General features: G+C 36.8%; 1 pseudogene; it reads left to right on the forward strand.

Moving 5' to 3' along the window:
* The first annotated feature begins 3,226 nt into the window (after positions 1-3,226).
* LOC119568521 lies at positions 3,227-5,239 on the forward strand (annotated as a pseudogene).
* The last annotated feature ends 8,578 nt before the right edge of the window (positions 5,240-13,817 follow it).

The following is a 13,817-nucleotide window of genomic DNA, read 5'->3' on the forward strand; positions in this document are numbered from 1 at the left end:
AGTCGTCAGTTTTTAGGATTGAAGAACTAATGCGAAGGACAAGGGCTAGGGAGCATAAAATACCTAGAAACGAAAACGATAAGACACCTCTCTCCTGCATTACGAATAGAGGCACCGGACCACACATACCCAACATTTTTAAAATCTTGCGCGAGCCACGTACAAAGACATTCTATCACTTGCACAATTAGGCTCGTCGATATGAACAACCACGACGACGACGACGACAGAACCTTTTAACGTAATCTGGTATTAATATTGGGAAAGGAAAATTGTCTAGAAACCTGTGTGAGCGCCGGAGCCAGTGCACTGCTCTTCAATTTGCTCTATTGCGTCTTTTTGCGTAGAGAGTACGAAAAGAAAAATAGTGCAAAAAGAGAAGTCATTCAGAGATGTTTGTAATGCCGAGGAAAGACCCTGGGCAAATAAATTTCATCAGATTCTTAGAAAGGAAAATATAGTAAGGTCTTCCCAATCGTTACAAACGCGCGACAGACTCTCTGGTGTTTTTGGCAGAACCTATACAGTGGCTCAGTAGCAGCAACAGCAGTGTTATGAAAAGACATTCAACGCAAAACGAAATGAGAGGAATAAGTCTCGAGAGTATCTCTCACCATACGAGGAGGATCGTCCCTGATACGAAATAATCTTGTCGGTCAAATTCTGGAACCTAGTAACATTCATCCCTTAACGAAATATAATGATGATGATGATGATGACTATAATAGCGTCAATGAAAAATGTTTCATTTTTCGACCTGGATTTTTTAATGTAGAAATTGTAGAAAAAAATGTTTGCCGCTTACACATAATTGTAAATTATTTTTTTAATCATCCTATGTTATTATATATTTGAAATAAAAAACATATGATTGTATTTTTTTTTATTATCCTAATAATTATAAGCATAGAAAATTATTATAGTGGTCTCGGGAGAAAATCTTACTCTTTTTTCATTAGAGAAAACTATCCAGCCATCATCATCATCACCATCATCATCATCATCATGTTCATCGTCGTCGTCGTCGATGTAATAATTATCATTTTCATCATCATCATTATCAATATCATTTTCATCCTCATCTTCATTGTTGTTGTTGTCATAACCCTTACTATCTTCATTATCATCATCATCATCACCATCTTCTTCATCCTCATCCTCATCTTCATCCTCCTCCTCCTCATCATCATCATCATCATCATAGTTGTCATTACTATTATTATTATTTTTTTTTTTTTCAATTTTTCTATAATAACTGTATGATGTTCATGATGATGAATGATGATGATGGAACGAAAGATGGCTTAAAGATAATATCGTAGAAGTGGTTAACTTGGGACATTCTGATATTTGTTTATGCTGCTCTCGAGGATTGTGACTTTAGAAGATTGTTTAAGCGGTTGTTTGTGATCCTTTTTAAATCTCCTATTAGGTATAAGAAAGTATCTATTATTATGATTATATTATTTTATAATATTATTATTATTATAATTATTATTATTATTATTATTATTATTATTATTATTATTACTATTACTACTATTATTATTATTTACACTAACGTTATTATTCTTTTTTACTGATATTATAATTCCTTTTACTGATATAATAATAGTTCATATTATTTTCTCTGCCCCTTTGTCGATGATCATCCGTGTGTGGCACTATATTAAATCTCTGAAGGATGTGCATAAAGTGCGAATTGGACAGTCTGGCGAATGAAAGAGCCGCATCGTTAGCCACCGATAAACACACGGCAGAGATAACTTCCTTGAGGTGTTTTTTGTCATTTGTATTAGCATTAAGTCTATCGAGGAAAGCTGTCAATTTAAATTTGTCGTTATTCCCAGTCACGTTAACATGGCGAATATTGGTTGTTAAGACCCGAGTGTGGTCCATAACGATCATGATGGCCATAATTGCAATTGTCCAACACTGTTTCCTTAAGACGTTCATCGATTTATCCACTACTAGCCGAATGAGTTGTTCTCTAATACGATGGCGTTGATCCGAATGCGGTAGGTTGAGAGCGCTTTCGATTTTGGTGAGATAATCATTTGCCATCACTTGAGTGAAGTTATTGACTGAACAGTTTACCTATCTCGGAGTCGGTAGTGGTAGAGGCCATTCTCTTTCTATTAGATTCGTATATGAGATCGTCGAACCCGCTGGGTAACTTGGTCTGTAAAAAGGTAGACATGAGCATATTTATCTGAGATACAAGATGTTCAACTAGCCATTCTACGATTTCCGGTATAATCGTTAATACCAATACATCTCCGCCGCCGCCGCCAACACCTCCGGGATCACCACTGAATTCTCTAAGTTTAGTTATGTAAACGGTTTTCGCTAAAACTGTCAATAAACCTTTCATCAGACTGTTCAAAGAGTACGGCGAAATAATTGTATTCTTCTTGTTTTCAGTTCCGATTAGATTTATAAGATTGAGAGTTGCTGCCCCGCTATTTTCAATATGTTTTTTGGGCGTCTCCAACGATTTTTCTCTTTCTGTGTCGGTGTTCAATCTATCGCAATTTCTCTTTTTTAACAGATGGAGTGTTCTCGGTATATTTCTTCTTATGGAAACGAATTCTATTGCATAGAGAGAAGACAGCACCGAATGAGGTCCGAACGGCGAAATAGTATTAACGTGCTTCTGTAGTATACTGTTACCAGAATTGTGTGTGTTTCCGTATTCCTTGGGAAATGCTTTCCTTAAAAGAGACGAAAAAATACCTGTAAATAGAGTATGAGCAGAAGACTGCACTTCGAGGATACCCTCTATGATCTGTAATAAACCATTATCTGTCGTTTTTTTAATCCTATTATTATTATTATTATTGTTGTCATTATTATTGTTGTTGTTTATGTTTGTTAAAAGACTGCCTTCGTAGTGAATGATTAGAGAAGACTTGGCAATTTCACGCGCTGCTAACATCGAATCATTAAGGATATGTAGCTTATTTCTTGAAAACTTAATAGCAGATAGAGAGGAGGAGGAGGACGACGACATATCGGATGATTCGTAATTAAACAATTTTATGTTTCTTAGACGTTCCCCTTGTATGGAGATGATGTCTATCAGATTTTGAATATAAAAAGTTACAAATGGATTACTAATGCTTTCATTAGAAAGAACACAGTTTGTCAATTTTTGTAAACCGGCAAATCGCCTTCTTCAACAAGCGAAATTAATTTCCTACCGAATATACTGTTGTCACCAAATATGCCAGATGCGAGGTAATAATTATCATAAGATTTGTTAACCGTAACTGGTTCATATGACGGATTATTATTATCATCATTATCATCACCATCATCTTCCTCCTCCTCCTTCTCCGCTTCCTGATTATCATGATGATGTTCGATCGACGTCTCTTATTAGGATGTGTTATCCATGTATATAGATATACCACGCTCAGTATAGATATTGGGATATCTATACTACACCGTCCTACGTGGCCTTGAACAACAAGGAGAGGTTGATAGGCGAAGCTGCTAAAAATCAAGCCGGGACAAATCCCACCAATACCGTGTATGATGTAAAGCGCGCCATAGGTTTAAAGTACGACGATCCCACGGTGCTCAAGGAAATCGAGAACTGGCCGTTCGAAGTTATTCACGGCGAGGGCAACAAGCCTGTGATAAGCGTGATGTATATGGACGAGCCGAAATTCTATTCTCACGAACAGATATCGTCGATGGTCTTATCGAAATTGAAAGAAACGGCCGAAGCGTATTTGGGCACCGCGGTGAATAGAGTGCTCATTACAGTTCCGGCTTACTTTAACGATTCTCAGCGACAAGCGACTAAACACGCTGGAACTATTGCCGGGTTTAATTTCGAGCGAATCATTAACGAGCCGACGGCAGCTGCCGTTGCCTACGGTCTAAATACAAACAGCAATAACTATAATAAAAGCAGCAGCAGCAACAACAACAATAAGAATATCAGCGAAGGAAAAAAAAATATTAGTATTCGACTTGGGCGGTGGCACGTTTGACGTATCGATGTTGACTTTGGCCGAAGGAGTGATTGAGGTTAAAGCCACCGCTGGAAACACTCACTTGGGAGGGGAAGACCTCGATGATAAGATGGTTGAACATTTTGCGAAAGAAATCAAAAGGAAATACAAAAAAAGACATAAAGGCCAACAAACGAGCACTGAGAAGCTTAAAAACCGCATGCCAACAAGCCAAGAGAACTCTGCCGTCGTCCACTCAGACTGAAATCATACTAGAGTCAGTGGCATCGATATGAACTTCACCATGACTTGTGCTAGATTCGACGAGATTTGCAATAGTCTCTTTCAAAGCACTATCGATCTCGTAGGAAAGGCCTTAGAAGATGCCAGGATGGACAAGAGTTCCGTAAGCGACATCGTGTTGGTCGGGGGATCTACCCGCATACCTAAGATGCAAAAACTCCTGTGGGACTATCTCGAAAAGGACCTGAGCAAACCTATCAACCCGGACGAGGCCGTCGCTTACGGAGCCGCTGTACAAGCAGCCATCATATCTGGGGACTCGAGTCGAGCTCTTTCCGAAATGCTCCTTATCGACGTGACTCCTCTGTCGTTAGGTATAGAGACGCACGGTGGAGAGATGTCAACATTGATCGAGAGAAACACGAGCATTCCTGCAAGCAGGAATAACACCTTCACGACTTACACGGACAATCAAGAAAGCGTGGAGATCAAGGTGTTCGAGGGAGAACGTCCGTACACCGGAGATAATAACCTGCTAGGCACTTTCGTGTTGAATGGGATACCCAAAGCTCCGAGGGGTACGCCTCAGATCAAGGTAACCTTTGACGTTGACGTTAATGGAATTCTCGATGTAAAGGCGGTCGAAAAGAGCATCACACCGCATATCTAAAGAAGAGATAGAGCGAATGATTCAGGAAGCTGAAAGGAACAAAGAGAACGATAAGAAAGTAAAAGAGGCTATTGAAGAAAAGAATAGATTGGAACAAGCCTGTTACCGGATGAAGGACCTTCTATCAATGACCACATCGGCTAATCAAGAGGATTATGAGAAGCAGATAGACGAGATGCTGAAATGGATTGTTGATACAGATAATTCGGGAATTCCGAAAGAGGCATATGTAAAAAAGAGCCAAGAACTAGAAAGGTTACAGAGTAAGATGATGCAAGACGTTTCTTCTTACAAGTCTGAACCGAACGATAAAACTGAAAACGGAAAGGATAAAGAGCCAGTAATCGAAGAAGCCGATTGAATATGTCTGTCTGTCTGTCTGTGTCTGTTTATCCATCTTTCTATCTATCCATTTTTAATATTAGTCAGTCATAAACGCTAGATAATAACAATAATAGTAATAATAATAGATAAAAATAACAATAGTTCCTGTAATCAAATAGAGTATATGATTTAACCTACATGTAATAATAATAACGTATTACGATCTAAAAGCTATAACCAATATATTGTAATTCATAGATAAGTATGTAGTTGTAAGAAAGTATATAATAATAATAAAAAAAATATTATAGATATTTGTTGAGTGTATCATTTTATTCCATTTGTCTTTTTTATGAAAGAAACCACACAAGAGTACTAACCTCATAAACCATATATAATGAAACACACACACACACACACACACACACACACACACACACACACACACACACACACACAATATATATATATATATATATATATATATATATATTATATATATATATATATATATATATATTATATATATATATGTATATATATATATATATAATACATAGTATGTGAATAAGATGTAGTTGTAGAGAAAGATAATAATAATAATAAAAATAAGTTGGTAGATATTTGTTGAGTGTATCATTTTATTCCATTTGTCTTCTTTATGAAACTGAAATAAAAAATAAGTCGGTAGATATTTGTTGAGTGTATCATTCTATTCCATTTGTCATTTTTTCATCACACCGCATATCTGAAATCTACACACAGAGTTCTGAACCTCATAGAACCATATTATAATGCAATACATATATAAAACATGCAGTTGCAAAGAAAGACCATAAAACTAAACATCAGAGTAATGTTTGTAATGTTATTTGCCTTTATAAAATAAAAAAACCACAGAGTGCTGATACCGTCTATTTGACTGATGAAAAAAAAGAATATTTTGTTCGATACCGTGAGGTGTATGTATAGGGTATCATTTCATCCATTGTAATATGTACATTCTTTTTTATTATTAATAGCAGTGGTAGTAGTTGTAGTCGCAGTAGTAGGTGGTCTTGTAGTAGTAGTAGCAGTAGTGGTGGTGCCATCACCACCGACAGTAGTCAGGGTAAAAGAGAATATATCTTCATCGTTCTGTATTCCGCTTGCTGATGATACTAGTCCTGTATCGAATGGGTTAGTATCGTCAAAAGAGGGAAATGTTATTGGCGACATCATGTAATGATGGTCGTCGTCATCGTCATTATTAAAGCTAACGATATTATCAAGTCCATTTCCTGTTTCGATCGTTTGTTGAAGAGTAGCTGAGGATACAGGCGATTCTATAATCTGATGATCGTCTTCGTCATGTTGGTGAGGATGATGATGATGATGATGGCGGTGGGCGCATCGTCGTCGTCGTCGTAGTTGTTGTCGATGCATATTGTAATTTTATTATGTCCATCTATTGATTCGAGAGCTTGTTGAAGAATATCTGAATTCGTACTTTCGAGAGGGGTGAAAGTAACTGGAGTCGATGGTTTATACTGGTGTTCTCTTATACCCCGATCTTTTCCCTTTGCTTCTACTCCGACTCTTCCGACTTCAGTTACCCGTGCTTGTTGTTGTTGTTCTTCTTCTTCATCTTCTCCTTCTCCTCCTCCTCCTCCTCCTCTTTCCTCTTCAGTCTGGAAATACGGTTCCCTGTAAGACCCCATTGCTCTTTTTATTTGATTCTTCTTCGACATTGTAGAGGCCAATAATTCTTTGTCGATGACGATCTTTTTAAGCAACCAGAAAAGTCTTTGGGTTGTCTCACGTTTACATCGTTTGCATCGTTGACGTCGTTTTTGATACCCATCCGTCGCCTCTGGCTATCGGTTTAAACACTTGCTCGTTCCAGTCTCGCATTGACGACGACGACGATGCATTATCTTTCTTGCGACAAAAGTCTCTAAGTCTCAGTAGAGTATTCTGTGATGCTTTGTCGATAAATATCTCAGTAGCCAGTAAATAGTAGTTTAAGTGATCGTCAGAAAAAATGGTGACATTTTTGTTTCTTATTTTTACACCAGAAATGCAAGTCAATTTTGACATACAGTTCGGCACGATCGTATCGCGCATCTCTCCTGGCGAGTTGCCGGCCTCTCTGTAATTAAACTCATTCTGTTTCATGACGGTACCTCTTCTGAGAGCTTTTCTCGAACCTTTTCTTTGATCTATCAAAGAAGCTAGATCGACCGCGATAAGACCCGTAATTACCCTATTTATATATTTGCCTATATTCCATAAAACGATCATGCGTTCCCATGAATCGTTTGTACCTTCTATCGCTCTAAAAACAGGATTTAGTCGTAGTGCTTCTAACAAGTTGTGTAGATGCTTTTCCGTAGAACTCGTATTTAACTCGTATTTGGTGTCTTAAATCAGGGTGGGTCCATTAGAAGCTCTAAAAATCCTTCAATAATTTCATTTCGATTTCTGTATTCGATAGGCGTTCTCTCGCCACTTTTGTCACTACTATTGTTATTATTATTATTATTATTGTCATTATCTTTATTACTATTACTACTGTTGTTATTACTATTATTATTGTTCTTCCTCTTATTATTAGTTCTTCTACCACCACCACCACCACTATTATTATTACCATTATTTTAATAATCTCGTACATTTCCATGCATAGACGTAATAATCGTTCCCTTTATTATACCAAAACATTCCTCGATTATATTTAATATGCCTTTCAATGTGATGGATGGCATATCATCATTCGAATAATTTTTTTTCTTGCTTGGTCTTTTTAATGTGTTTTGTATTTTCTCGTAGTATTCATTTTTCTGTTCACTTGAAAGTGTCATATGAGATAATTCATTAATTGGATATCTTCTTCTTCGTCGTCGTTGTCGTTATACTGTTCATTTGACAATGGTTTATCACTCGAAATGTCATCTTCATTACTCTTTCTTTTATTTTTCTTCTCCTCCGTCTTCTTCGAATTTCGATACGTAATTCTCGCAGATGCACTCCAATGAGAACACCCTTCTGAATCGTTGGCAGATGATGATGATGATCTCGTAGCACTATTTCTATCGTTAGCTATAATAGTAACAACATGATTGTTGTCATCGTCGTCGTCGTCATCATCGTCACTATCATCATCATCATCATCATCATCATCAGCAGCAGCAGCAGCAACAGCAGCAGCAGCAACACTACTGTCATCACTGTTGATTAAGAGCTTTGTGTTTTTTTGTTTTTTTGTTTTTTTTTCGCTGGTGCTTTTCCTTTCTGATTAACAGTGTTACATTTTCTCTTGGAGGAGGAGGATGTTCTCACATTAATCATCTTTTTACTTTGTTCTTTATTTTTGTACGCATTTTCGAGCATTTCTTAATATTATCATTACTATTATTATTATTATTATTATTATTATTATTATTATTATTATTATTATTATTATTATCATCATCATCATCATCATTATTATTATTATCATTATCATTATTATTGGTTAATAAGGGCCTAGATTTTATAACAGACATACCATATTTCTGAAAAAAAATCCATCTGATCCATTTTTGAAGATAAACATTTAAACATATTGGCTACATCCGTAACGAGCGGAACCGATAGCGTTGATGATACAATCCCTTCCGAGTCGTTCTGATCGAACTGGGAAAAAGGTCGAGCCACACTAATGGGGTTGGCACAGATAGTAGAGCGATGAGAATATTTGACAGTGTAAAATATACTGCTTGTCTCTTGCATATGTTTAATTTTGGGCGGCAGCGTGAACTACCGTCCGGGACAGGTTGCCTTAGAACAGAACTGCGATTAAGATGGGCACAAACAGTTTGAAGATTAAGTGAAGTATATCAAACTGAATCTATTGGAGCATGCTGTACAATAAAATCCACTCCTGTTTGATAGCCGTTATTAGGAGAAGCTCTTTGACTTCCTCCTTTATGGCAAGAGGGGATATTGTTATATTGTTCAGGATTTCTCTATGATAAAAATGTAATGCAGTAGCCGTAAAATCGACGACGGCATCTTTTTTGTCGGTGTGAATTCTATTCGACGTTTTGATTATGTACTTAAGTCGTTCCACTGGATCATTCACATCTTCCATTACATTATCTGTGGATCGAAGATTGTAGCCACTTTCCCCAATACTCTGTTTCCATATGTCAATCCAGTTATTCTTATTCCTATTCATAATATTATTTTTTTCTTGTAATTATTAATCTTGTATTCTATAACGGCCTGTAAGAGTGGGAAAAAATCGATGTTCTTCCCCCACGCACGATATCGGATAACATAACACTTTCCCTTGAAAAACAATCTCCCGTAAACGCCAGAGAAAAATCATGCTCGTTCATCGGCGATGCCTTGATCATATGTCGAAAGATATGTGAGACAGAGCAAAGGGATTGTGATGCATCATTCCTACTCTTTCGGTCGCATCATCGATGAAATAGAAATAACGCCAAAGGCGAAGACGCCTAGCATCATCCTCTTTTAAATTCGCTTGTACGTTAGCAAGCTGCTTTGCGACCAATCGTATACTTTTACTGTGGCTAACATCGGAAGCTTCCGTTGGTCTCTTCATGAGAATTTCTCCCCTCCTTCTCGAACTCTTGACGCAGGAAAGCCAGTTTACCGTACTAGCCCCGATTGGAAAAATAATGTTCTGAGGTATCCCCCCTCTAAACCTGAAAGATACGAGTTCGCCTATTCTCGGCAAGGGATCGTTTAAGAAATAACTATTATTATACAAATTGCAGTCGGTCAACTGATGTATCAGGTAAGTGTGTAATGCCGGATCGTGGAAAACCTGCCAGGAGACTGGTGCTACGGTAGATACACTATTAGTGTAATCCCTGAGAACGTCTAACATGTCCATCGAGAGGACCATCCTTTCTCTGGACGAGGGGCTGCCTATTCTCACCAAGAACAATGCCGATGAGACGCCCGGTGTGGTGAAATCCACGATTTTATTTCTTCGATGTGTTTTAATACTTTGTTTTTATTTGAGGCTATTATTTTAAACTTATTTCCGTATCTCTTGTGCCTCGACAATGTCCTAATTACGTCCTTTATTTCTCTTCAATCTTTAGTTCGATTATAGATCTAATTAACACATGGTAGCGAGCATTATGTAAGGCACTGATTTTTTTCTTAAAAAAAAATACTCATGAGACATAAAACCATATATGAATATTATGTGTGATACGCAAACCAAACACTTCGGAACTGGCAAGAATATCTTTTATTACTTACACATGTAATAAATCCTGCCCAAATATACGAAAAGCCAATACTTATCTCTGGTTTTCCACAAAGACGAACACAACACGGCAGCCCTCAGGGCTGGCCCCGGCCTCTCTGTCTAGAGGGGTTGCTATGCTCCTTAGGTCACCTTCTTGGCGGGACCCAAGACATGCAAATCATTGTGTACTAATGTAAGGTCTTCTTCGATAGTTTAGCATAAACACAATCGGGCTAATCCCTCTGTTTAGACATCTCGTGTTTACGCCAAAGATTTTATCTTCATTTATTTAATAAAATGGTAGCTTTTATTTATAGAGTATTTTAATCAAAATGTCATCGGCACGTTCGTCAGATCTGCTACACCGGTATGGTCTTTGTATAATTTCTCAAAATCATGAGCGGACTACCTTTGCGTTTTAATCTTTTCATCTAAGCGTTTTAATCTTGAAGGACGATAAGACATCTACACCCTGAATGGTATCTAAAAGGAATTTTTCCATCTTCTATTATTCTTTATTGAATCTGAGTATGGTAACAAAAATCAAGGAAAAAATTAAACTCTTGTGCATGTTTAAAAAAATCTTTATTTACCTAAGGACACATGGTATAATATAATTGTAAAAGTAAGACAAGTTTATATATAATAGGTATATTACATTCTGAAATGGTAAACAAAAGCATAATCGTAAGTAATAAGAGATATGGTATTTACCCAATGACACATATTTTACATTAACTGAAATGTAAGTCAAGTCAAATAATGGGTTTGATACATTAATTTTACATATTCGGTAATCCGGTAAATATATAACATTTTCAATCTTCAACCAGTTCGTTGTAGGAGTAACAGGGAGGTGAAGTTTTCATTTAGTGTCAACCGCTTCGCCAGCAGTCAGTGATGGAGGAGAAGAATGAATATCACTCCAAATCCTCTTCTCTTTCTTTTGGGAAGACGCTTTATAGCTGAGCAATAGCATTACGAATCCGAGAGATAGTAATACGCAGTATTCCAGCATACCGCAGGAGTGACACCAAGTCCAGTCTGTGTTATTTGAATTAGTCTGGGAAAATAATACAGGCCGTCATATCCATATCCCATACGCATGAAAATCTGATCTGCCGCCAGTGTAGTATCCCGGACGATTTGATAGCGAACGATGTTGGGATTAATCACCATGTAATTCACTATAGCTATGCCCACAATAAAAAGTCGGAGAATATCATCGTATATGTCTCTCAGTAGTAGCATATTGTACATGTTGCAGCTCGGATAACATTCGCACGTCATGTTGTCACATTCGTGTTGTACTTCTTAGTAAGATAGTTGTTAAAATTCATGTAGTCACAGGCTTTATGACAGTCATAGTAGCGGTAGGCTGCACTCATGAGAGAGCATACCCAATATACACAGAGTGAACCTTTCAGAGCCGTACCGTATAAGTTTCTAGACATGATTTTCATATCCTGTATACTTTTTTCTTTCTGTCTTTAATCAATAACGTAACATATGTAGTCGACAGAAATGCACATACTTGTGTGTGTATATGTATATATGTGTGTATATATACACATGTATGTATATAGAGTTAGTGACGATCTGACGTGTAACCCCCGTCTCTTCTATTTGACATTTTTAATCACCGACGCCCCTAGAGCGGCAAAAAAATCTACAATTTCTACATAAAAAAATCCAGGTCGAAAAATGAAATTTTTTTCATCGACGCTATTAAAGTCATCATCATTATCATCATCATCATTATATTTCGGAAAGGGATGAATGTTACTAGGTTCCAGAATTTGACAAGATTATTTCGTATCAGGGACGATCCTCCTCGTATGCCAGTCGAGATACTCTCGAGACTTATTCCTCTCATTTCGTTTTGCGTTGAATGTCTTTTCATAACACTGCTGTTGCTGCTACTGAGCCACTGTATAGGTTCTGCCAAAAACACCAGAGAGTCTGTCGCGCGTTTGTAACGATCGGAAAAACAAGACCTTACTATATTTTCCTTTCTAAGAATCTGATGAAATTTATTTGCCCAGGGTCTTTCCTCGGCATTACGAACATCTCTGAATGACTCTTCTCTTTTTTGCACTATTTTTCTTTTCGTACTCTCTACGCAAAAAGACGCAATAGAGCAAATTGAAGAGAAGTGCACTGGCTCCGGCGCTCTCACAGGTTTCTAGACAATATTCCTTTCCCAATATTAATACCAGATTACGTAAAAAGGTTTTGTCGTCGTCGTCGTCGTCGTCGTCGTCATCGTCATCGTCGTCGTGGTTGTTTCATATCGACGAGCCTAATTTTGCAAGTGATAGAATGTCTTTGCACGTGACTCGCGCAAGATTTTAAAATGTCGGGTATGTGTGGTCCGGTGCCTCTATTCGTAATGCAGGAGAGAGGGGTCTTATCGTTTTCGTTTCTAGGTATTTTATGCTCCCTAGCCCTTGTCCATATTCGCATTAAGTTCTTCAAATCCAGAAAAACTGACGAATGACCTTTGTATATTTTTTTTTCTAAAACATCGACTGCTTCCTCCAAGGTCTCAAGAGTGACATTTTTATCTATCAAGATTCTAGGTACCCAGCTTTTCCCTCATTATTATTCAGGACAGTGAAGATGGTATTGAGTTTGAGCAATAGAGGATTCATCAGTACCGAGAGTTTATTCTTATCAATGTTCACACTGATTCATTTCTTGTTGTTGTTGTTGTTCTTATCGCTGCTACTATTGTTGATAGTGTTGTTGTGCTTGCTGTTGATGTTATTGTTATTATTGTTGTTGTTGATAGTGTTGTTGTTCCTGCTGTTGATGTTCTTATTGTTGTTGTTGTTGCTAGTGTTGTTGTTCCTTCTACTACATATATTGTATTTGTTAGTATTACCTTGTTTATATTTACCATCATTATTATTATTCTCATCATCATCATCATCTTCCTCAACATCATCATTATCATCGTCGTTGAACGGCGTGTTACTTAGATTACCAGAGAAAAGGGTAACCTTATATTTTCCGATTACTCCCAATAAAAATCTTGTAAGAATCATCATTTTTCCTATTATTACTATTTCTATTGTTATTGTTGTTATTGTAATTCTTTTTTTTTTTTTTTCACTATAACAATAATTATTATCAGTATTACTATTATTTATTATTATTATTTCCACCATCATTAATGTCATTCTATTTTTTTATCCTTTTTATCATTATGATTATTACCACTATTATCATTTTTGTGATTATCATTATTATGATGATTTGTATTATTATTATTTAATTCATACTTTCAATGATAACAATAATAATACTTTCGTATTATTTCTTAAAAATTTTCTTAATATTTATGTTTTCTTCTTAT

The sequence above is a fragment of the Penaeus monodon genome, chromosome 44, assembly GCF_015228065.2.
Source record: "Penaeus monodon isolate SGIC_2016 chromosome 44, NSTDA_Pmon_1, whole genome shotgun sequence".
NCBI lineage: Eukaryota > Metazoa > Arthropoda > Malacostraca > Decapoda > Penaeidae > Penaeus > Penaeus monodon.